General features: G+C 37.7%; 1 protein-coding gene across 3 annotated transcripts in view; it reads right to left on the bottom strand.

Annotated features, from left to right (window-relative positions):
* Window positions 1–23,590, bottom strand: part of PGM3 (phosphoglucomutase 3) — a 444,220-nt gene that overhangs the window by 408,693 nt on the left and 11,937 nt on the right. The window contains exon 2 of one of the 3 annotated variants that reach the window (XM_044066155.1): window positions 19,149–19,321. The exons of the other annotated variants lie outside the window; for them this stretch is intronic. The gene's annotated coding sequence lies outside the window, so the exon portion shown is untranslated. The remainder of the gene's footprint in view (window positions 1–19,148; window positions 19,322–23,590) is intronic. 3 annotated transcript variants of the gene reach the window in all.

Genomic DNA, 23,590 nt, shown 5'->3' with positions numbered 1-23,590 from the left:
AAGAAATCAACCAGGTTTAAGAGGCAGGATCTGCCCTTAAAGCCGAACTGGGTAGGATCCAGTGTCTGTAGGTCCCCAATATCTTTATTTATGAGGTCCATGATGATCCTTTCCATAGCTTTGCACACCAAGCTAGTCAGGCTTATGGGGCGATAGTTTCCAGGATCTGTTCAGGCACCACCTTTATGGAGAGGGACCACTGTTGCTGTACGACACTCTTTGGGCACATATCCTGTAGTAAGGCTGAGATTGAACAGTAGTTTTATGTTTGGGTTTAGCTCTTCTTGGAGTTCATGTAGGACACAGCCTAGGACACCGTCTGGTCCCACTGATGCTGTGTTTTTTGCTTTGGAGAGGGCAGTTCTTACCTGAGCATCTGAGATGTCAGGGGGGGCTGCACTCTGCTGAGATAGATATTTGCCCTTTTGGTGGGGAGAAGTTTGCGCTGAACCTGTCAGCTAGGATGTTGGCAATGTCTGTGGGTTCAGTGTATTTTTTGTCATTTTGGACTAATTCTGGGAATATCTGGGAATTACCACCCAGGTTCCTAACATAACTAAAGAAAGCCTTGTGATTATCCTTAGTGTCCTGTGCAGTTTTTCTCTCGAAGCTGGCCTTAGACAATTTTATGAGTGCCCGTAGTTTTTTGCTAATACTGATCAGTGAGATGCCTTCCCTTTTTGGGATTTTGCTCTATCATTTAGTAGCTTCCTCCTTCTGTTGTATAGTTTGTTTATGGCTGGGGTCCACCAGACAGGACGTCTGCCTTTAGAGGATTGGGTCTTGGTTTTATTTGGGATCGCATGATCCATGCATTCCTGAAGGTGTTCATAGAATGCGTTTATAAAGGATTCTGCAGTCTGGGACGTATTTTCCACATACCCGGGGGCTTTGAAGGATTCCACCTCGGTTTTGAGGAGTGTGAAATTTGCTTTAGAGAAGTTTTTCACTGTGGTTTTCTGGGCAGGGGGTGGGGTCGGGATGTGAATATCCAGTGAGATTAGTTTATGGTCTGATCTTACCAGTGAGGGATACACTTCTGGTCTGGTGCATAGAGCCCCTATGTTGGTGATGATCAGGTCCAGTATGTTTTCCCCTCTTGTGGGAGTGGTAACAAGTTGTTCCATAGCATTTGAGTTTATAAATTCTAGGAACCTTTGGGCTAGGGTGTTGGAGCTAGAGTAATGCTCCCAGTCTATGTTTGGGTAGTTGAAGTCACCCAATATAATGGTGTTTGGAGAGACCTTCATATTTTCCAGTGTTCTCAGGAAGGCCAAGTGGGGTTCCTGGGTTTGGGAGGGTGGTCTGTAGCAGGCTATAAACTGTAAGGCAGTTTTACCCACTGTTAGTTGCACATGGATGGTCTCTGATGCTTCGTGCTTTGCCACCAACCTGGAGATGTGGGAATCTTTGATGAATATCGATACTTCCCCTCCTTTTGTGGTTTGGTCCAAGTTTTGGGGCCGAAAAGCATGGTATGGGGTATAACCTGGTAGTGCTGGGGTGCTCTCAGGAGGCCTGAACCAGGTTTCTGTTACTGCACAGATATCGATGTTCTCCATGCTAAGGAGAGTTTCGAGTGTGTGCATCTTGAGGTTTAGACTTCTGGCGTTGAGTAGCATTACTCTTAGTTTCTTATCCCTTGTGATACCAATGGAGGTGGGTTTGTCTTTTGAGCCTTGCCTAAAAAAGGCACTATGGGGGTAGCAAGAGCCTTTGCCAATATCCGAAAGCCCAGGGGTGACGGGTGCAAGCCGTCCTAGAAGCATCGTGGCTTGTCGAGCATATCATCCCAAGCTGACAGGCATTGGATCCCCTTTGAATGACACCAGTACTTAAGCCAGTTGTTGAAATTGATCATCTTGTCTTCATATTGTGGCATCATTCTTGGTGAGGGTAAGATGCTACTCAAAGTCAGGGTCATACCGGCCTGGGCTACATGCTCAGAGAGCTCTTTTATGTCTCTTTTCATGTAGTCCAGGGAGGTATGTCTCAGGTCATTCACACCAGCATGGACAATGACTGAGTCATATTTGTACTTGCCTTGGAGTGACCCGAGTGCTTGTGTTATGTGGCGGATCCTAGCGCCCGACAGGCTGCTCACCATGACCCTCTCCTTGTTCAGCCTGGTGAGCGGGACGACAGTGTGCCTGACGATAGACTCACCTATTACAAGTGTCTCAGGTGTGTTGTTTAGTCTTAAGGGCTGCGACTGTTGTGAGATATGTGTTGCACGTGTTTTGTTTTGGGGTAGCGGTTGCTTGGGTGTCTGCTTTGGAGGTCTCTGCTGCTTAGGCAGATCTTTATTTAGAGCCTCCGAGTATGTTTTTGTGTGATTATGTGTTTGGTTTGCTGTCGTGGTAGGTCTATGTGAGACTGCAATTGTAGTGAGTGTGGTTTCCTTCTCCTCCTGACTGGTTATGCCAGTACTGAGTTGAGAGAGCTTAGCCTCCAGTTTGGCTATATGGTTGCATCTCTCACATGTTGGAATTTGTTGGGAGGAGGAGAGGGTTGTCCGTGTACATGAGGCAGTTGTAACATTGCCTCAAGATTCCCAGATTCACCAGCTGGACCGGAGAGGAGATTGACAACTGACCTTTGGATATGCTAGAATAATATTGGGAATTCCTTAATAATTGAAAACAAGGGCCAGTGGGAAGTGAGGGTGTAGTGCTTTTAATTTTTAGTGCTGACTTATATAATTGCTTTAGTGAGCAAGTGCCAGGTAACAAGTGCAATGTGTTACAGGTAACAAATGCAAAAACGACAAACAGTAACTTTCTTTCAAGTGAAACAAGGAAATAAGTACAGTAAGCAATGCAGATATCACTAGTGATCCACAGAAGCGCTGAGAAGCCGCGTATTAGGTGGAATTAGCATTCCAGGGAAATAACAAGCAAACAAACAAACAACAAGCATATAAACAAAGCTAGATTCAGCAGGCCTGGATCTAGTCTATGCTACAGCAAACAAGTTGTACCAGTTTCAGTAAGATACAGTTCAAATATTCAGGCACTATAAACCTTTAATCAGAAATTCCCAGCTCAGAAGGGCAGAGTCCAGCCTCTTCTCCCACAAGAGTGTAGACCATGAACCTTCTTAATGTAAAATAACTGGCCTGAAGCCCAAGTGCTTAAACCAGAACTAATACACTTTAAGAACAACAGACACTGGGCTCTCAATCAGCAGTTCCCAGCTTAGAAGGATGAAAGCTACCTGTCCTGCCACCACAGTGCATGCCACAAACCTTCCTAATGTAAAACAACTGGTCTGAAGCCCAAGTGCTTAATCCAAAAGACTTGGAATGATAGCTACACTTTAATCAAGTTACTACCAAGCAGTAATTAATACAACTGAATACTTTAGAGAATGCCTGGATTAGTGCTCAAGTTACACAAACAAAGCTAGATCCAGCAGGCCCGAATCCAGTCTATGCCACAGCAAACAAGGCGCACCAACTTCATTAAGAAGCAGTTCAGATATGCATGCACTATAAGGCTTTAACCAGAAATTCCCAGCTCAGAAGGGCAGAGTCCAGCCTCTCCTCCCACAAGAGTGCAGACCTCGAACCCTCTTAATGTAAAATAACCGGCCTGAAAGCCCAAGTGCTTAAACCAGAATTAATACACTTTTAGAATAACAGACACTGAGCCCTCAATCAGCAGTTCCCAACCTAGAAGGATGTAAGCTACCAGTTCTGCCACTACAGTGCAGACCACAAACCCTCTCAGTGCAAAACAACTGGTCCGAAGCCCAAGTGTTTAAACCAAAAGGCGTAGAATGAGTTACACCACAATAACAAAACACTCAAGACGGGATAGGAAAAGGTAGAAATACACAGAACAACTACTGCTTCAAAGTTAGGTAATATAAATACAAAATTTAACTCCAAAAATATGAGAGAAAAAACACTTAGCCTGAGTCAGTATCTGCAATATCAAGGCTGCAAGCGGCAAATGAGATCTGGGTAACTACCATTAGGCATGTTGGGATAGGGGCTAGCCTCAAGCCAGAAAAAGCTCTCGAGCTATAGTATACAGCCAAACCAGAGCAGAGGATCGGCTCCGAACCCAATGAAGACGAGATACGGACAACGTGACATTGTAAATTGCAGTACCAAGAAAATATTAAACTGGGACAGGAATGTAATATAAAAGAAATTGAGCAGTACAGTATTTGGGAACAGATTAAAGATAGGCAAGAAAACATGAACAAATGAGAATAAAACTCAGTAAAGAATACTTCACAAGAATAAAACTAATACTGAAAACTACCTTGATGTCTAGGAATAAAGTCCAGGCTATAAACCAGTTTGCTCTTCCTGTTCCAATTTACTGTTTTGGAGTGACTGACTGGCCCCTAAAAGTATTTTGGGATGCATGGCTAGGCTTAAAAAGGCCATTGTGGTCATGAGCCTATTACACATGTATGGACCTATGGGATCAGTTGGACAAGAAAAGAAGAGAAATGCTTATTGTTTATCAAATGATATAAAAAAAATCACTGTATACCAAGGTTATATATTCCTCCCTCTGAAGGACGTATGGGCATCCTCAAAACTGATTACATCTATAGGTCTGCAGTCGTGGGACTGCATAAATATCTGCTGACCTCACCAGATTCAGACACAGTACAAGTTTTAAAACAAGGAAAATAATTGTAAAATCACATCTTTGCTTAGCCTGAAAAAAAAAAAAAAAAAAAAGAATTGGAAGCAGTCACATATCTTGTTACTGGATGTAATAAACTCATGGCAGAAGGCCTGTATACGGAAAGGCACATTAATGTGGCAAGGCTGTTGCAATAGGAATTGTGCAAACAATATAATATAGAAGTAGCCAAGAAACACTGGAAACATGAACCATAAAACAGTATAGGGAATAATAAAGGTTTACATCTCATGGGCTCACCAATTAGCTACAGTTCAAAAAACAGATAAAAGAAAACCAGATATAGTATTCCATGAACCACCTCCCCACAAAAGTAGCAATGATCATTGAAATTACAATAGCCAATGACTACAATGTCTTACATACAGAGAAGTCACACAATTCATAAAATATCACAATTTGCAAGCAAAAAAGAAAAGAGAACAATATGGAAGAATGACATCCAGGCAGTTCCAACAGTAGTAAGAGCAACAGGCCTACTATAAAAGAATGTCCAGTCGCACTTAGAATTAATATCAACGCATGCAACTCTGCATGAATTACAGAAGCAGTCAGTTTTAGTAACACTGCGTGTGCTGAGAAGAGCATGTTTGGTTAACATCAAAGATGGAAACAATATTAATTCTGTGTACTTGAACTGTACCCTGAAATAGGAATGGGGTCCATTCCCTTAAAGGTATTAGAAGGAGACCATCTCTTAGGCAACTAAATAGGAACAACCTGCTTGAGCAAAATAGTAGAGATGTTATAAATACAGTTCCATATTCCTATCTCAACTGTCTAGAATTCCCAAAACCTTAATCTTAAACTTGTCCACAAAATCCTTTACACACCGCAGAAAAATGTCCCTGTTTGACATACCTTATGGTGTGGTACTCTCCTCCCCCCTGGGTACTTAGATCCTCCAAACAATTCCCTTCATGTAATGTTCTGGGCATCTGTCATGTTGATGAACAGTTAAACTTACTCCCTCTATCACTACGTGAAATTAGTAGCCTACAACACTTCAAAGTACTTCTAAAAACACATCTCTTTACCAGATGGAGTTGCTTACTGGCCCACATCACTATTTTCATTTTACATTTCTGCAAACAGTACTTTCTTGGCTTCAACGTTGAGTCTCCCCCCAACATTAATTTCTCTTACAAGCTGAATGCTCAGCCCACCAACCATTCACCTCAGTCTCATAATGTTTCCAATGTAACTATCTACCTTCCTTCCTTCTATATTTTCCTTATAGAGAGGAGATTTTGTTCCAACATTCTTACAAGAGTATATTACCATCTTGCATTGTGGCCACCCAGGAAACTGATTCTACCAAAAGAAGGGTGAGAGAACTAGTATTTTGGCCTTCTATGTCAAAGGATATTGAGACAGTACTTTCAACATGTTCTGCATGTAATAGTACTAGGCCACATCAACAGAAAGAACCACTTCAGCTAAACCAAATTCCTGAACTACCTTGGTCGACAGTACTTAGACATTTTCGAATGGAAGGGTCAACATTACTTGGTGTTAGTAATCTCTTATTCAAATTGGGTCAAGATTGACCTACTTCCTAACCTAACATCCAATACTGCCATAACTAAGTTGAAGTGTTATTTTGCAGTCCATGGTGAATCACACAGTTATTTCTGACAATGGCACACAGTTTACAAGCCAGCAGTTCAAGAGATTTGCTGAAGAGGACTTTTATTCATGTTGCGAGTAAGCCCTGAGTACCCACAATCAAATGGTTTGGTAGAACGTATAGTTCAGTTATTAGAGAAGTCGAAATGAGATAATAGCTATGTTTTTCTAAATCTCCTGAATCTCAGACATGTTCCTCGTAATAAACATCTTTGTTCACCTACTCAGAGACTTTTGTCAAGACAAACCAGAACCACACTACCAATCAATAGCCATCTGTTGGTTCCCTGTGCTAAGAACAATAAAGCAGTGAAAGCTCAACTTATGAAAAGGCATTTGTCCCAGACGTCTTCTTATAAGACCAGCAAACCGCTCAATTCATTACAAGAAGGGGGGATAGTGAGGATGCAGACAGCAAAAGGTTTTGATCAGACTGCAGTCATGAAAAAAGTATTTCTCCAGAGCAGAGATCGTACATTGTGGAATCACAAGGAGTTGAATTTAGGTGGAATTGGAAACATTTAGTACCAGCATCTGAGCCAATATCGCAGTGTCTTGCCTGTCATAAAGACTCTAGATCTCAGAGCGAGTCATCCAATTTTCCAGTTCCAGAGGACATTCCAGTAAATATCCCTACTTGGAATCTTCTCAGGAGAGTCCTCAAGCAAATTGTTCACCAATGACTGTCCCTGTTGCTAAACCCAATCCTAACTACTACATTAGTAGATTCGGTCGCATTTCCAGACCACGTTCCAGATACATGGCAACTTGGACATGAACGTTGTGTTTATTTCTTAGTGTCCATCTAATTGCATGCCTATTCAAATGTCATTGCTATTGTAAGACAATTCTCAAAAGAGGAAGGATGCAGATCACAGTGTGTATGTATCTTTAAGAAGCTTTCCATGGGCTTGCACGTAAGTGTAAATACTGAGCACGTGCGAGGCTAACTACTATTTTGTAGAGAGCTGTTGAGATGTCAGCATGCATGGGTGTGTTAGTCTGTCAGTTAACTAGTTCATTAATATGTTATGTTGCTGCTATACATCCTGATGCGTTTCTATATAATAAAGCATATAAGCGAACTACCCCGCCTGTTCGTCTTGTATGATAACAGAGGACAAGCGACACTTGCTTTCCTGTCTTATTCTGTATTCCACCTCCATATACCTCCTGTCTTATTCTGTATTCCACCTCCATATGCCTCTAACATCTCCTTATCCTACCTTAATACCTCATATTTCACAAACTATTATCATAATAGTCTTATTACCTCAATTAGTAGATTTCCTACTGCTTGATGTGCATTGTAACCAGATAGATAACTGAGACAGTATAAAAATTATACATTCCAAAATGTCTTAACACTTAACTTTCTCTATTTCCAGACCTCTTATTGTTGATTTGCAATGTATCATTTTTTTTTACAGTCACAACTGTTTATATCCACATATAATACTTATTGTCCCAGTTTTCAAACCTCAATTGAAAACTGAATTGTATTGTAACCACATGTGCATGTTTGCATTATTTATGTAAACTGCACAGTACTTGTGGAGTTTTTAAATACTACTCTACTCTTGAAAGAGTAAAACACTGGTATAAGAATTTAGATAAAGCTTTTTCTATATCCCTAAAAATTGTTGAGGAACATTTGAAAAAGTAGCATTCATTTGGAAAAGAATTCCAGGTAGGACATTCATTTTGACCACACTGGCTTTAGAGAGTAAAGACATGTTAATATTCTTCTATCTATTGATATCATTTTGAATGTTAGTCCAAGTATGTAATAAATTGTTCTTAACGATCTCTCTAAAGTCAGAAGTATAAGTTTCTCCTATATATTTTATCTGATATTTAATTTTTATCTCACTATCAGGAAAGAATTCTTTATGGCCTATTGGATTCAAAGGAAATACATAGGATTTATTTGAGTTTAGTTTATAGTTGGATATCTCAGAATAGGAATCTACTGAAGTATTTTTGGGAGATCAGTATCGGAAAGTTAAAAGTATAGATTTAAATCATCAGCAAAGACCGAAAATGAAAGTTTAATGTTTGATATTCTGGGTATGTGATGGACGTTTTTTAGGGATAAATATAAGAGCAAGGGTTCTAAGTAGAAATTAAAAAGGTAGGGAGAAAGAGGACAACCTTGCCTTGTGCCTTTAGAAATGGGGATTGAATTGGAATTGAGTTTGCTTATTTGAATATTAGTGGAGGCCTTCTGATAAAGTACCCAAATAATTTTTATAAATTCTTGTGGGATTCCAAAAGAGGGCAGGATATTAAATAAATTTACTCTGTCAAATGCTTTGCTTGTGTCAGCAGTAAGTACATATCTAGGATGTCTATCTTTGTCAAGAAGTCTTGTAATTGTATCCAAGAGAAGAGTGTTATCACAAGTTTGCCTATTCTTCATGAAACCCATTAGTCGTTGGGAGATGGAAGAATATTTTTCAGACTACTGGCAATAATATGGGCTAGTATTTTAAGATCAGTATTAATGAGGGGTATTGGTCTAAAGCTGGCTGGGTCTGTTGGGTCAGAGTTTGGTTTAAGAATTAGTATAGTTTTTGAGTTAATATATTTATCAGTTATGCCATGGTGAATTATATAACTGAAAACTTTTAGAGACACGTTCTGAGAATTTTTGGTAAAAAATCCACCGTGTAGCCATCCAGTCCAGGAGATTTACCAGCTTTAAGTTTATTTATAGCAATTTTAACTTCTTCTAATTGCAGGGGTGATTTAAGAAGTTGTTTCTGATGATCAGTGATCTGTGGGAATTTTAAATTATTTATAAAACTCAAAAAATTTGTCTGTAAAGGGAGAGTTAGGTAGATTATAAAGAGTTTTGTAGATGGCCTCAAAAGCATGTATAATATCTTTGTCTTTATATTTCAAGAGTCCTTCATGTTTTATTTCTTTAATCTTTGGCGGACCATTTTTTATATTAATTAACCTAGCAAGTATTTTTGAGGGAGTTTGGGCCCACTCAGAATATTGATACATTGATCTCATCTCTACAAAAGAGATATTTTTTTAAGTAAAGATTATGTCATTCTTTCTGCAAATTATTCAATGATTTTTCAAGTTCCTTAGAGTAATTACGCTGGAGTTCCAGTTCAATCTCTTTGATCTGGGTCTCAAGTTTGAATTTAATATTATACTTTTTCTTATACCATGTGGATTTTTGGATGAGACCTCTTATAACCGATTTAGCTACCGCCCATTGGGCATCATAAGGAATTTGGGTAGACAAAATATCAACACCCAGTTGGGCTAGAATAGTATTTATTTCCTGGGATACTGCTTGGATTTGAATGACGTTAAGATTTAAAGTCCAATTATTGAAATAAGAGGATCGTTGATTATAGGTTAAGACATTAATGACAATACTAATTTTTGCATGGGCCGACATGGATCTAAGGGAGACCTTATAACTTAATCTATGGGAAAGGAAGGTTTGTGAGATTAAGAAGGCATCAATTCTTGACCAGGTTTTATGTGAAAAAAAAGTAAATCTAGGGGTTGAGGTATTCTGCTGAAGTTTTATATAGGGAGTCTATTAATTCAAAGGTATTTTGCAGTTTTTCTAGAGCTGTGGTAGTATGTTGCGATTGCCTTGTGTCTTTATGTGCTGCCTTGTGTCTTTATGTGCCCTATCCCTGTCAGGGTCTAGTAAAGTGTTCCAATCCCCACCTATAATGTACAAGTGATTTGAATAATTAACCAGAATATTAAAGATTTCATAAATAAAGATATGTTGAGTTGAACAAGGGCTATAAACATTAAGAAAGAGTAAGGGTTCATTTATGGTATGATAGTTACTAATGAACAAGACCCACCTTCCATTTGGATCACTCTTAGAAGAGGTGATTTCTCCTTGGTAAGATTGATTTATTATAGTGGCTACCCCTCTAGATGATGTGTTATGATATGCAGCAATTATTTGCTTGACCCATTTCCTTTTCCTTTCAATATTCCAGAGTTGGTTAGTCAAGCGAGTTTCTTGTAGAAAGGTTACATCAGATTTATTTTGAAATGTTAGAGGTGACTCCTAATCTCCTATATCCTATGCAAGTGCCTACATACTCATCACTCTGTATAGGAGAAGAAATATTTGTTGTATACCAGGAAAGAGATGAAGTTAGTTCCAAAGTAAAATGCAAAGTAGAGGGATGTCAAAGATACCCAATATGATCCAAAAGTAAACAATCAACTACAAACTGTGTAATACTACTCCTTAGATTTATTAGAAACTTACTAGGGGATCATTATCTGAATTTGAAGTATTGTAATAAGAATACCTGTTTAATTATCTTATTGAAACCAGAGAGATGAATGCCAGGGGTATTAGAATAAGCCAGCAGTTATAAAGTATCAAATCTTGATAGTGATAAAAACTTCCCAAGTTAAGTAAACAAGAGTTTATAGACTTCAGGATAAAGAAATATATCAATACATTCATCAAACTTCGTCTTAGAGAACAAACTAATGTTGATTTTATAGACACATTAATTTACACATTAAGGCAAAAATGTGGTTCTGTGGGAGCACTGATCTAATAAACGATAAGTACCCTACTAGAAGGGTCAATCATTCTTACGAACAGCTTAGAGGGGGTACCAGTAGACTTTATTCAGACTCAAAGAAGTAGTGTTATGCTCAGAAAAAGGATATAATATACACTATCATGTTAAGATGTCTTCAGAGAAAGTATAGATATATCAAATATTGATGTTGAGACTTGTTTAATTTGTAAAATATAATCTCATCCTGCTTGTTTAAAATAATTTAAACAATAAAATAGTTTATAGACGGAACCCTTAAGAGGGATTCCTACATAGGTATATCCAGTTAAATACTCTTATAATAGTATTTAAACAATTTGCCAGCGTTAAATAAATCAAGAAACGAACCAGTCACTAATTATATAAGTAACAGATGAAGTTTCTTGTGCTGTTAACTTGCAACAGTACATCAACCCAATAGACTTTTATAGTAATAATTGTTATAAACAGTCTTTAGAACTTTTTGAAACATTTAACCATTAATCTATTCTTGAACCAATTACTTTTGCACATTATCTGGCTAAAGAAAATTGTTTTACTTTTCTACATTAATATTTAACAAACAAGTAATAAACCTCTAGTTTTCTATCCTAATAACTTTTAGAATTTCGATTTATACAAGAAAAAAAAAAAAAAAAATCAACCAAAAAAAAAGTTAATGCAATATAAGTGGGAAAGAAAGCAACACGAAACGTTAAAACATCGTAGTCAATTTGCATTCCTAAAAGCCATTACTCAAGCGCAGTATTTTTTATATTCTTGGAATCTTAGTAGTAATTATAACAGAACCTAGTAAGAAACACACTAGGTATATGTCATAAGGGAGCATGAAGTAAGTAAATATGATTAGCATACCATTCAGTAAGCAAAACTCAGTTCACATATGTATTTGTCAGCAGTTTTATCTAGAATGGAACAATCAGTCATTCGCACAGAAGGTGGAAGAGACCCAGACCCATCATGCAGGGAACCACACTGTCGCAGAAGACATCAACTGCAAGTTCAGAGTGAAATCAAAACATCGCCACCCATACAAACAGATATCTGACATCAAAACAATGACATAACAAATATTGCAGAAAAAAGCATTTTCCAAAGTACAGTTCCCTGCACCCAAACATCAATAAATCCAAGGTTGAAGCTCCTCCTCCATGCGTCTACCCATTCTCTAGATAAGTATTAACTTGATCTTTGCATTCTTTATGAAAAAGCTAGGTCTGTCTAAAGTGAACAGTTTTACAATGTATCCTCAGGACAAGGCCGCACTTCATATTAAGACTAACTATGTTTTACTTTTAAAACTGTAGAACATTCTCAGATATGTCTTCTACCTCTATACTTGTCAAGGTCTTCAAGAGTACCATCTAAACCTCTGAAATGAGGCAGTACCTTCAGTCAGCCCACTTCAAAGGCGCACCGAGCCATCAAAGGGAAAGGAACTGAAGTGACATAACCCATTATCCTTGTAGCAATTATCTTCAAGGGTTAGACTCTACATGCAGCCCAGGACTTTCAACAAATCATCCTCTCCATTTTTTCTGTTATTTATGGTGTAGAAGCAGAAGAGGAATGACAAAGAACAAAAATAGAAGCCAAAAAATAAGAATTAACTTTCATAAAAGCTGAAATCAGTTTTCGTGACTGTAGAAGCTGTTTAGGACCTCCCAGTAATGCTTAGCAGGAGGAAGTGAGTCAGAGACTGCACCATTTCTTTGAGAGGTAAAGGTAGCATCATTTGCTCTTGAACCTGAGGGGTTTTCTGGGAAATGGAACAATAAAATGTCAATGTTTATCTAGGCCCAGAAAAAACAGCGAAGCAAGCCATCCACATCAGACAATCAATGCACAAAATGGCAATATCTTACAGTAAGCCGGTCATCAGCTCGGCAATAGGCAGGGTGAGGTTTTTTTTTTTTTCCCCCCTCATATGTATCAGTAGATATTTTCATTTCTTTGTTATAAAAGACCAAGGTAGCAGGATATTTCATTTGGAACCAAATCTTTTTTTCTATCAAGTAAGAGAAGAATTTGCTAAGCTTTTGACGTTTTTGTTTAACTTCTGTAGGAAGGGCTTGGAATATATTAATTTTGTGGCCTCTCCAAGAGAAATTCTTTTTGACTTTGAATGCTGCAAGTATTGGCTGGACATGTGCTGAGTTTAATAGCGTTTAATAGCCTGAAATAAATTTGCCTCAGAGTTTCAGTTGTTTGGGCACACCTAACAGAGCTGTGAGGTCTTTCAATTATTATATTATTAATGAGATCTTTATCATTTAGTAAAGTGTTTTATATTTCTTTGATTACTGAGTTGAGCTGGGCTTTCTCAAAAGGTTTCTGGAATTCCTCGCAAGATAAAGTTATTGCAACGGCTTCTGGCTTCAAGATCTAACATTTTTTTGTTGCAAGTCTTTAATAGTGTTGTCGCTGGTCTGTAACTTGTTTGACTTCATTTATTTTCATCTCATTGTCAATAACTTTTGCTTCGTTCTGTTCAAGTCTAAGCATAATTTGATCTAAGTTAGATCCAAATGAGGTTAGTTTTTTGGAGAAACCTTGCATTTCAGTTTGTAGAGGTTGCAGTGCAATTTTAAGGTGTTCACTTGTCAGAGATTGTTCTTGTTTTGACCCGAGGGCAATTTTTGTAGACTCTTGTTGCGGTTTACTGTTTTGTCTCTTAGAAGAAGTGTCTTTTTCAGGAGTAGTTATCAAAGACAATTTAGTTTTGGTAGTTAAAGTTTCCTTTTGGTCTGGGTGATTTTCCATTTCTAATCCAGATGCAAAAGCTTGCTAATAAAAGAAATAAATATATGTGAAATTTCCAAGTCACATATATATTTCTTTTTATTGTTGTCTTTGTTTAGGCCTCAGTGTCTGGAGGTATCCACACCATGCAATTCAGGGTTCAGCATCCAGGGAGTGGTATTTTAGTTCAAAGATGAGTTTTCTTGGAAAAATATTGATGAAAAATGAATGTATCTGTATTCTCATCTCAATTCTTAGAAGTTTAGGATGTTTTCTTTGTAGGATGTGCTGGCAAATGGTCAGATAGTATTCTGAAAGTGAGGAGCAGCACAGCTAGTATTCTTATAGGCTGTCCACCATTTTGGAATCCCAATATTTGGGGGTTTTAAATGCAGAAAGTTGTTTTTGTTAATCCGCGGTGGTGCAGAGGTAGCGTTGTTGCCTCACAGCAAGAGGTTCTCCCATTCGATTCTCAGCTAGTGTGCGGGGGAGTGCCTTCTGTGTGGAGTCTGCATGTCCTCCCCGCGGGTCGAGTGGCATTCCGAAAGACATGCATGAATGGGTGCGCCTTCATTGAAGGTTGGGCATCGAGCTGGCAACTTGGCACCATGAAAATCTACTGCCAATCATTAGTGGACCGGAGTTCCGCTGTGGCGACCCCTAACTGGGAAAAGCCGAAAGACAGCAACAACAAATGCAGAAAGTTGTTTTTAATTTACTTACCTAATATATTTCTAATATGAACATTTTTTATATGCACTAGCTTCTAACATTTATAAATTTATAAGATTTTAATCTCGTATATAGGATGCATTATTTATTTACAGCATCTCATATATAAAAAGTACTGTAATTATTCTTTAAATCTGTAACTTGTTTTAATGAGTGTTTGGCTATTATTGGATGGTGTATAATTGACAGCGTAGTTTTTGATATATAAATGTAACAGTTTTATGCAAGTTTTATCTGACGAAGTCTTAAAACGAAAATGCGGTGATTAAGTGTTAAAAGGCTAGTAAAAAACTTAATAAATTGCTCATTTTGCACTGGACATTCTGCTTCACAAGTGCTTTTGGATTTTTACTGTTTACAGGTTTACTTACTGTTTTGCTGAATATAAATGTCAACAAGGGCATTGTTAAGCAATTAGATATTTTGACTATACACAGAATATTTCTGACATGCCAATTTTTATTCCGTTTGATTTTGATACAATAAAGGAGGGGAATTAAGGGAAACAAACAGCTCCACAAAATAGGACAAGTCTGTTTTAGGACAAAAAATATGCTAAATATATTCCAGTTCACTTCTTTATTATAACTCAAACACTAAATTAAATATCCCTTGCTGTTACGCATACATGTTGTGGTATACATTATGCAACTGTGAAAATATTAGGTGGCCTTTTTTTTATACATCTACCAGAAAATCTCTGCAATGACTGACATCATGTCTGTATGTACAGGCAATTAAATCAAGAAATGCCTGAAATGTGACCTGGGAGACAGCTGTATGAACAAACACTAAAATAAGTACATACAGGAGAAGCGACAAGTAGTTCAGGGAAAATAAATGATGTAGGAAGGGAATACAAGCAGATACAATCCTAGTAATAACAACCACTTCAGTATAAATCATAGTAAAGCAAAATATGGTCATTTAGTGATGGACAAGACACTTTCTGGTAAGGCAAAAAAATCAGTTGTTTGAGAGTATACAGCTTGCTTTTCACATATGGGAAGGAAATAGAGAGGACACAAGAAAGGATGGTGTGGGTGCAGGATGTTACAACAGCTCTAACAGACATTTTCATCATGATTAAACCTAATTTTAGAATGGGTGCAGCCATCTATCTGAGGAATCTGCCCATTTATGGAGAGGTGACTTTATTTTCTGGAAAATGTATACTATTGTGTGTGTGCTTACAGTAAGTTAAAAGGTGTTGTGGGGGTGGTAACATACAAATAAACATAGCTTTTTTGTTTTGAGAAAATGTAATACAACTCTAAATGGAGACAAGAAGCTGCAATTGCATAGATGTAAATATATATGAAAGTAATAGCATCTTACTGGAATGACTGCAGTATTATCTAGTTACTGACTGAAATCTGATTATCAGGAAAGTCAGACTGGGTAGGAGCCTACTTTCAGTGCAGGCCAGGGGAGAAAAGCTCCCAAGTATTATAAAATATTTTAAGAAAAATAATTTTATAGTCTTTAAAAATAATACAAAAAAAGCAACTACACTTTAAATAATGATACCACATCAGACATATGAAAATGATTGTTAAGAATAGATAGTTATAGGACAATGATTTCATAGTTAAAAAAATGTATACACTTTATAGAAAAATTAAAGGCAAGTTAATATAATTCAAACAGAAATTGCAATATGAGGTAAGAGAAAAGCAGGATTATGGTATATTTGGAGAAAGAGAGAAACCATTGGAGATAAACTGATAGAAGCAAGGAAGTGAGTGAAGGAGGGAGAGTTAGGAGATGCAAGGTATGAATAGGTATTGGGTTCACATTTAGGGATATAGCTTATCCTAGTGTAGAGCAATAAAAGCAGTTATTGTCATAGCATGGAATGTGAATGGTGTTGTAGGTATGGAAAAGAAGCAAAGAGTATTGAATTATATTTAGAAGTGTAGCAGACAAACAGCAATGTTACAGTAGACATACTTACATAGAAAAGAGCATGTGGATTTGCTAAAGAAAAGGATTTAATAATGGTTATTCAGCATAATATCAGGGACAAATTAAAGGGGGAATAGCAATACTGATTACAATAGAGGCCCTGGTAATGACAGATGAGGAGAAGAAAGACAAGGGGAGTCTTATGGTAATATGGGGTTACTGGCAGGGAAGGAGGATTACATTGCATGCAATTCTATTTCATTTAAGACTAGATGTGTGAAGGGGTGTGGCCCACTCATCTATCCTGAGGGTGAAGGGTTGGCACACACTTGGTGCAATCTCCCTGGTGGAGAATGGAGAGACCACCACTCATGCTACATGGGAAGGGACAGGGCTGCTTGAAGGTAACTCACCTTGCTGAAATAAGGAGATGCTTGTCATGGACAGCCCAATGCACATCGCTCCAAATTGCTGTCCTGAGTGCAAATGAGTTAGGGATATTGAGAAAAAACACAAAATGCTTATAAGATGGCTGCCTAGAGAATACCCCACTGGGCTGAATGACAAGCAAATGGTATGCAACAGGGGCAAGTCATCATAAAGAGACTAATAGTTTCCATTCTTTTGACTACTTTTAAAATCTCACAGATTAAATAATCCAGTAACTGGACCCTCTTTTGAAAAATATTGCAAGTACTGATGATTTGGAATGATTTTACTATAATGTGAACTTAAGTAATGTACCAGTTTCGGGGTTAGGTAGGTATTAATGGGGTAACAGTCTCCCAAAATAAATGGAATTAACAGAAAATGCAGTATGCTGATCTGTGTTGGAGTGAAGCATAACTTGAACTTCTTAAGACACATTATTTGTTCCAGGGTAAGTACAGTAAAACACTAATAATTTTCTTTAGAGTTTTAATATAATTGTATTAAACATCTTGAATACATTTGTTCAATTTAAACACTAACTATAACAAAGAAATCTGCCTTGGATGACACCAGAAATAATCTGCTATAATTTCCTGTGACAAGGTTTTGGCCCACTTTATCAAAAAAGTTCTCGCAGTTTCCTTGTATGCTTACCAACAAAACAGTGACAGATGCCAAAAAAAAACTCCCATTTCATATTTTGTCAACATGGAAGACCAAACTACAAGAACTTTCAGTAAAGTATAACCATGATTCTGCACCCTGGACACAAAATTTGTTCCATTGACACTGTTCCCTGGACACAAAACCCCCTACCTCGCTACTGCCTGGATTTAAACAGCAGCATTAATGCAGACAGGTTTAGTATGCATTGTAAACATTCTACCACTATCCCCATAATAAACTCAATCAAGGGAGAGAGGCCTCAAGACACCACTCAGACTTCTGAATCAGGAAAGTAAAAGGGAACGGTGTTTAAAAAAGAAAGGCTTTACAGCCACCCCAGTGGTACTCATAAGCTACCGCAATCTTTATCAGTCCCAGCAAATTTCCTAATAAATACAACTGAAAGTTAATGCTGCATGCCAACAGTCTGGAAGAAGGCTATTCCAGTTTCATTTCACAAAGGAAGCCCTGCAGAGTTTAACAATTTCAGACCGGTTTTCAAAATTAAATTTCTTGAAGAGAAATTTTAGAGAAAGCAGTAAGTGATCAGCTGCTGCATTTTTAAGAACATGCTGCTTATCATTTAGGTCTAAATAAAGGCCTAATGGAAGACATCATATTTCTATACCGCTATAAGGTATATGACAATATGACATTAAGCGGGACATTAGCTGGAGTATATGACTGGACAACTGTGGTCATAAGAAGACCTTAACAGAATACACTCAAAACTCCCTCTCTTTCTCTAATCTCAACACACAGCATAGGGTACTTCATAGTTCTATTTATTTATTTTGTTTACCCGAGTAGTACACTGATCACAATATACCATTTGCAAGCACAGTATGGGTTCTTTACTCAGAATACTGACTAGTCAGCCTTTGTAAACCAGATGTATATAAACTGCGGTGATCTCCAGGTTACTCAAAATGCATATCCACATGTCTGCATTTAGGCAAATTCCCAATCAAATGACAAATCAAGACCAAAATAGGGATTGTTAACTTGGAAAATGGCTTAACTTCTCATGCCTGGCTATAAATGTAGCCATATCTAAACTGATGATTTCCTATAGCAAGTAAAGCATTTATACCATACTGTTGTCCCTGTGAAATATCCCAACGGAGATCTAGTGGAAGTGATCACATTAAATACATTGCCATCATCATCATCATATTCATTGCAGTTTGATCTTCAAATTACTCAGACCATAAATGGCAACAGACCAAATCCCTCTCTACAGGATTAACATTACTTCACTAAAGAATCTCAAATCAGAACCATTTTCCAAACTATTTTTGGTTTAGTTTACTAAGAGTGTACCCTACAGCTTTTTATCCTTGAACTCCTTTGTGTAGGTATTGTAAACAGATTCACAGTTTAAAACGAGTGCATGCAAAATGTCTTCTTAACTCTCTTCTCTATGTGCACATATAATGCATTTTCCCAAATTACTCTACAAGAATAGCTTGAAAAACCTTAATGAATTTGTTTTGACTATTTGTAATAATGAATATTCTTATTGTGTAAACTGGCCGCCTCAATGTATCATTTATATTTTTCATATTTCTGTAATTTGTATTTTTGGAGCTTTTCTCCCCGGGCCTCCACTGAAAATAGGTCATCGGGGCCCAGTGGACCTCCCCGGTAATCAAACTGGAAATAAATAAATAAATAAACAGTTCTTCACAAAAATGTATTCTCTGTTCAAGTAATAAATTAGAGCAAATGTATAAATCTCAAATTACAGTCGGGTGTGATTTTTTTTTTAAATAAATTCCAAGTTTGTTACCTGACCCTAGAGTTTAAAATAACTTGTCCTGATGAGTGGCCTAATCTGAATGGAGGTCTCAGACAGCATGTTCTGCCAAGTTAGCTCTTCTTATCTAATACCTTCTTTAGTTCATCCTCTCATAAGTGTGACTGTTTTGGAGATGGCCTCTTCAGTACTACAGTGACACCCATCTGGAATAGAGAGATACAGCATCTGAGGGAAACCAGTAAGAACTGAAGAACTAGGTCAATAAAAACTTGTCTTTAGGGTTAACCTACAACTTTAAAGAAAACAGTAGCACCTAACTTGTTGAACCACATCTTCTGAACATGTCTTCAGACAGGTTTCATGACTTTAAAATTTTCATAGCTTTATGTAGCACTTTCATAAAGGGTTCCTTCAGGGTCAGTGTTAGCATTTTTGGAGACCCCAGCAAATGTCAAGTTGGGGGCTCCCTAGGCACTTCCATTTTAAGTATCACCCTGTCACTGCCACCTTGCCTAATTAACCTTTTAGTTCATGCTAGAAACCCTGAGCAATAATATGCACAGACTGACCTGTAGCTACAATGCTGTTATGTTGACCCATCTCACAAAGAGACATTTACTGGCATTTAGTTGCAACAATGATACATTACAATACTATGTACAGGCAGGGCTTAGGAGAAATGGTGCCCTAGGCACTGCCTACTGTTTCAGACCCACCACACACACACACATCCTCCAGTCCTCCCCCTGTTTCCTCCCATCTTGGGCTCCTTATACAATGCAAATTACTACTTTTTTTCCTTTTCTTGCATTTTTCCTTACTCTTCAGCTTTTTCAATAATCCATAACTCTCTATATGCTCCGAAGTGAATTTTAAAGTTTTATTTTTCTTTTTACACAGCCTTTTCATCCAGTGATGGCTTGAATCGAAATTATGATTAAGGAAAGACATTTAGTGTTTCTTTTCTGGTTTAGTTTTCCTTGCATCCTTTCAACACACCTTTCCTGACAAAGACAGCACAGTAGTAACTATTTAAGAAATAATTAAATTAAGCCGGTGCCCCCGGAAGCAATAGGGGTTATAGATGCTCTGGGATACATTTTAGAGCATTTTTTAATGCAACAGTGGCCTAACAGTCATGAATAAGAAAAGAATTTCAGTCTTATTTTTTTTTCTCTTTCAAGAAAGACATAAGTTGAGCCCAAGGTTTAATGTCCAAAGCCGACAAAATAGTGACTCACAATAAACTAACAAGTCAATTGTTATGAGGTTACACAATCCCGATCTGGGAAGATTGCCTGCCTCCCTAACTTTCCAAAAAAGTTAATCACTGCCCATGCATCCCTCTGGTGTTAGACTGGGATGAAAGTAGAGGTTCAAATTGCCACATTCATGCATTTCAAGTGGCTGCAGACATGCATATACATAGCATGCCTCCTCATTCCTCACCCCTAAACCCCAGTCATCCACCTGTATACATGCCTGATGTGTGATTATGAGGAATGTGAAAAAAACAATAATTACAGTAATGTATTGTACTTAGCTGCTCCTAGACACTACACCACCCCTATGCAAGCTATAACTTTCTTTGTACACCTCTGGGGTCTGTGAGAAAAGTAAAAATAAACAATGACTACACTGTCCCCAACCCAAAACACAAACTATAATGAACTCCTGTGCACACTTCCAAGGTTGGACTGTGATGAACATTAAAGTAGTATTAACCACACAACAAATACCAATACATTGTGCAACACTAGCAGTGCCATACCAGATCAGTGACTGTAATTTAGCAGTTGTCAAACAACAGCAGCAGTAAGACACTTTTATTTACCTCATTGAAGAATAATGCATACTTTCACTGTCCCTGATTTCACAGATCTTTCCTGATTTTACCTCGTAATTTTGTTCTGTCCTTTGTAAAAACTTCGAGTACTTACATATTATAGCAATCAGATTTTCGTGGTTGGGAATAGCACCTACCTGCACACAAATGAATGGCTGGAAGATTTCTAACTGCTAATCATAGTCCTTACTACTTTCCAAAAAGTTTACATGACTTTAAGGAACAGGAACAATTTAAGAAATCCTCTTCCTGTTTTGCGAGCATTACAGACGCACACATGAGTTGTTATGGCTGGTGTCGTATTGTGTGTTGGAATATTTTCACACTGGGCAAAGAATCCTTCACAGAAGGAAAACACAGAGATGCTATGTTTGCTTTCAGTAAACTTGGTCCTTGTAACCAATGTTTTAATTAATCTTTTAAGAACCATTGACATTATGAGGGTGGATATTTTGCACTTCACTGTTTCTGAAGAGTCTTTTCAGAAAACCGATTCCTGTCCCGTTTTCCTTTTCTACACAAATGTTTCCAACTGTAAAGAAACAGTATGGACTTCTTACTGAATATAGTATTGTATACCAACACAAATGCCAACGAAATTATATGGTTTTCAACCGACTTTCGGCCATCACAAATGCAGGCATTATGTTTTAAGGTTTCAGCAACTAACTTGAGTAATGACATGCTGCTAATTTGGCATACCGCGTTAAGTGAAGTTACCCAACATATACTTGCTCCGTTTCACTAGAAGTGTTTACATAGCCACAGAACTCCATCAATAAATATTGGGGAGCTTATGTATTTTCGTTTTGTTTCACAAGCACCATCATACAAAAAGAAATGTGGGGTTTTCTCACCCCATTTCACTGTAACATGAACTAGTTTCCCTGTAATTTTAGTAATGATAGTCACTATTCCCTGCACACTTTCTTCCACAAACTGTAAATAATGCAACTGACAGTACAATAGCAGGAATGATAACTCAAGCATGTGTCTGTAACAGACGCAAAAAAGGAAGATGAATTCTGAACTTGTTTCGGTTTGTAAAAGTTATGTACAGTTTTTGGCCACTTCTAAGGACTTACAATAACACTTTGAAGTGTTTAATGCACTCTCTTTTGTGGAGGTATGCGCATTTCGCAACCGTAAAAATCTAGTTGCGATAATACGCAAGTACTGATAAAGTTTGATATGTTGGTAATCATTCAGGATTATAGACAGCCAATAAATCCATTCAAAATGTTACATTCCTCTTATTGTCCAAAATTACATGTTGATGCAAAAAGTGCTATTCCATTAATTTTTAATGGAATTAGAGTAATAAAATGTGTTCCTGATTTTGAGCCTTTATTCTACTATTATTTTTGACATTTTGCAGAATTCTTCAGCAAAGATGAGATTTATAGTATCTGGTGTCCTGCCAGTATTTATAAAACGTCATGAAAGAGAAAACTATCCCTGAAAATCAGAAGCATCAGTTCTTCTTAAAATCCAAGGTTTGTACTGACATTAGTCACTCTGCGCTGATGCTCTCTGTAGTGCTTACCTTGATCATATTCATTATCAGCTTTATCTTAACAGGATCATATCACAGCCCTGTTCCAGTTAAACAGCTTAATCAGAAAATTAATACATTTTTTCTCTTTGTTTTCCCCAACCAGCAGCTTTTGTGCTACCTCCCTGCAGCCACGGACATTAGGGGTACCTAAGGCTAGCTACGTTGTTAGTTTTAGTGGACAGAATGTCCACCAGCAGGATTTAAATAAGTCAGGGGCACTACATCAGTGGTAAAATATTTACTGGAATTGTGAAACATGTCACTTGATAAAACACTGTTAATATAACCAGAGATATCTTTGAATTTTAAGGAAACTCAAACAGGAGTTGTTATTAACTGCCAGGTTTCTTAAGTATGCAAGATTGCTGTACTAGTTTTGTTGCTTTGACAGACATGTTACAAAATATCAAGATAAAATAAATTACTGTGATTGGTTGGCCTCCAACAACTGCAAGGTTTGTTGGTGGCATTGGAGCTATGAGGATATCGTACAATACAGCACATCTACATATACAGTATACAACTCAGCACAGCTCCTCGTGGTGTCCTGCAGAGTGATACAGGCAACAGAGAGACCCAAGAGAGACTTTTGCAGATTTAAGTTTTTTTTTTTCTCCGTTTTTTGCTCTGACTGCCTTTTCCCGCCTAAAATGCGAGTTTCTAACTGATAGGTTCATAGGTTCATACTAGGCTATCTGCCCTAGGGCATTTATAAGACTAGCCAGAATGTGTTTGGCTTTCGCCACCCATTTTAAATTTATTTTGCTATGCCCTTTTTCGAGGTTAGTATACTGTGCCTCTGTCTAACAGTGACACAGAAGTGATACCCGGGGTAAACCTATGATCTCCCATCCACTCATCAAGATTCCTCTTGAAGAGAGTCAATGAGGGACTCTGCCTAACCTGGAATGGGATTTTATTCCAGAGTGAAGGGAGCCTCTGGGTTATGAATCTGTCCTTCCAGCATGTCCTATTCATTTCAGTGCTGAGGTTCAAGTCTCTCGAGCGTAGCTCGATGGGATTTGGATTTTCTGAGGTGCAGCATGTCCATTAATTCCGGGTTGGACA

This window comes from Protopterus annectens, chromosome 1.part0, assembly GCF_019279795.1.
Source record: "Protopterus annectens isolate FY-2018-M chromosome 1.part0, PAN1.0, whole genome shotgun sequence".
NCBI classification, from domain to species: domain Eukaryota; kingdom Metazoa; phylum Chordata; order Ceratodontiformes; family Protopteridae; genus Protopterus; species Protopterus annectens.
This window is presented reverse-complemented; position numbering and strand designations above follow the sequence as displayed.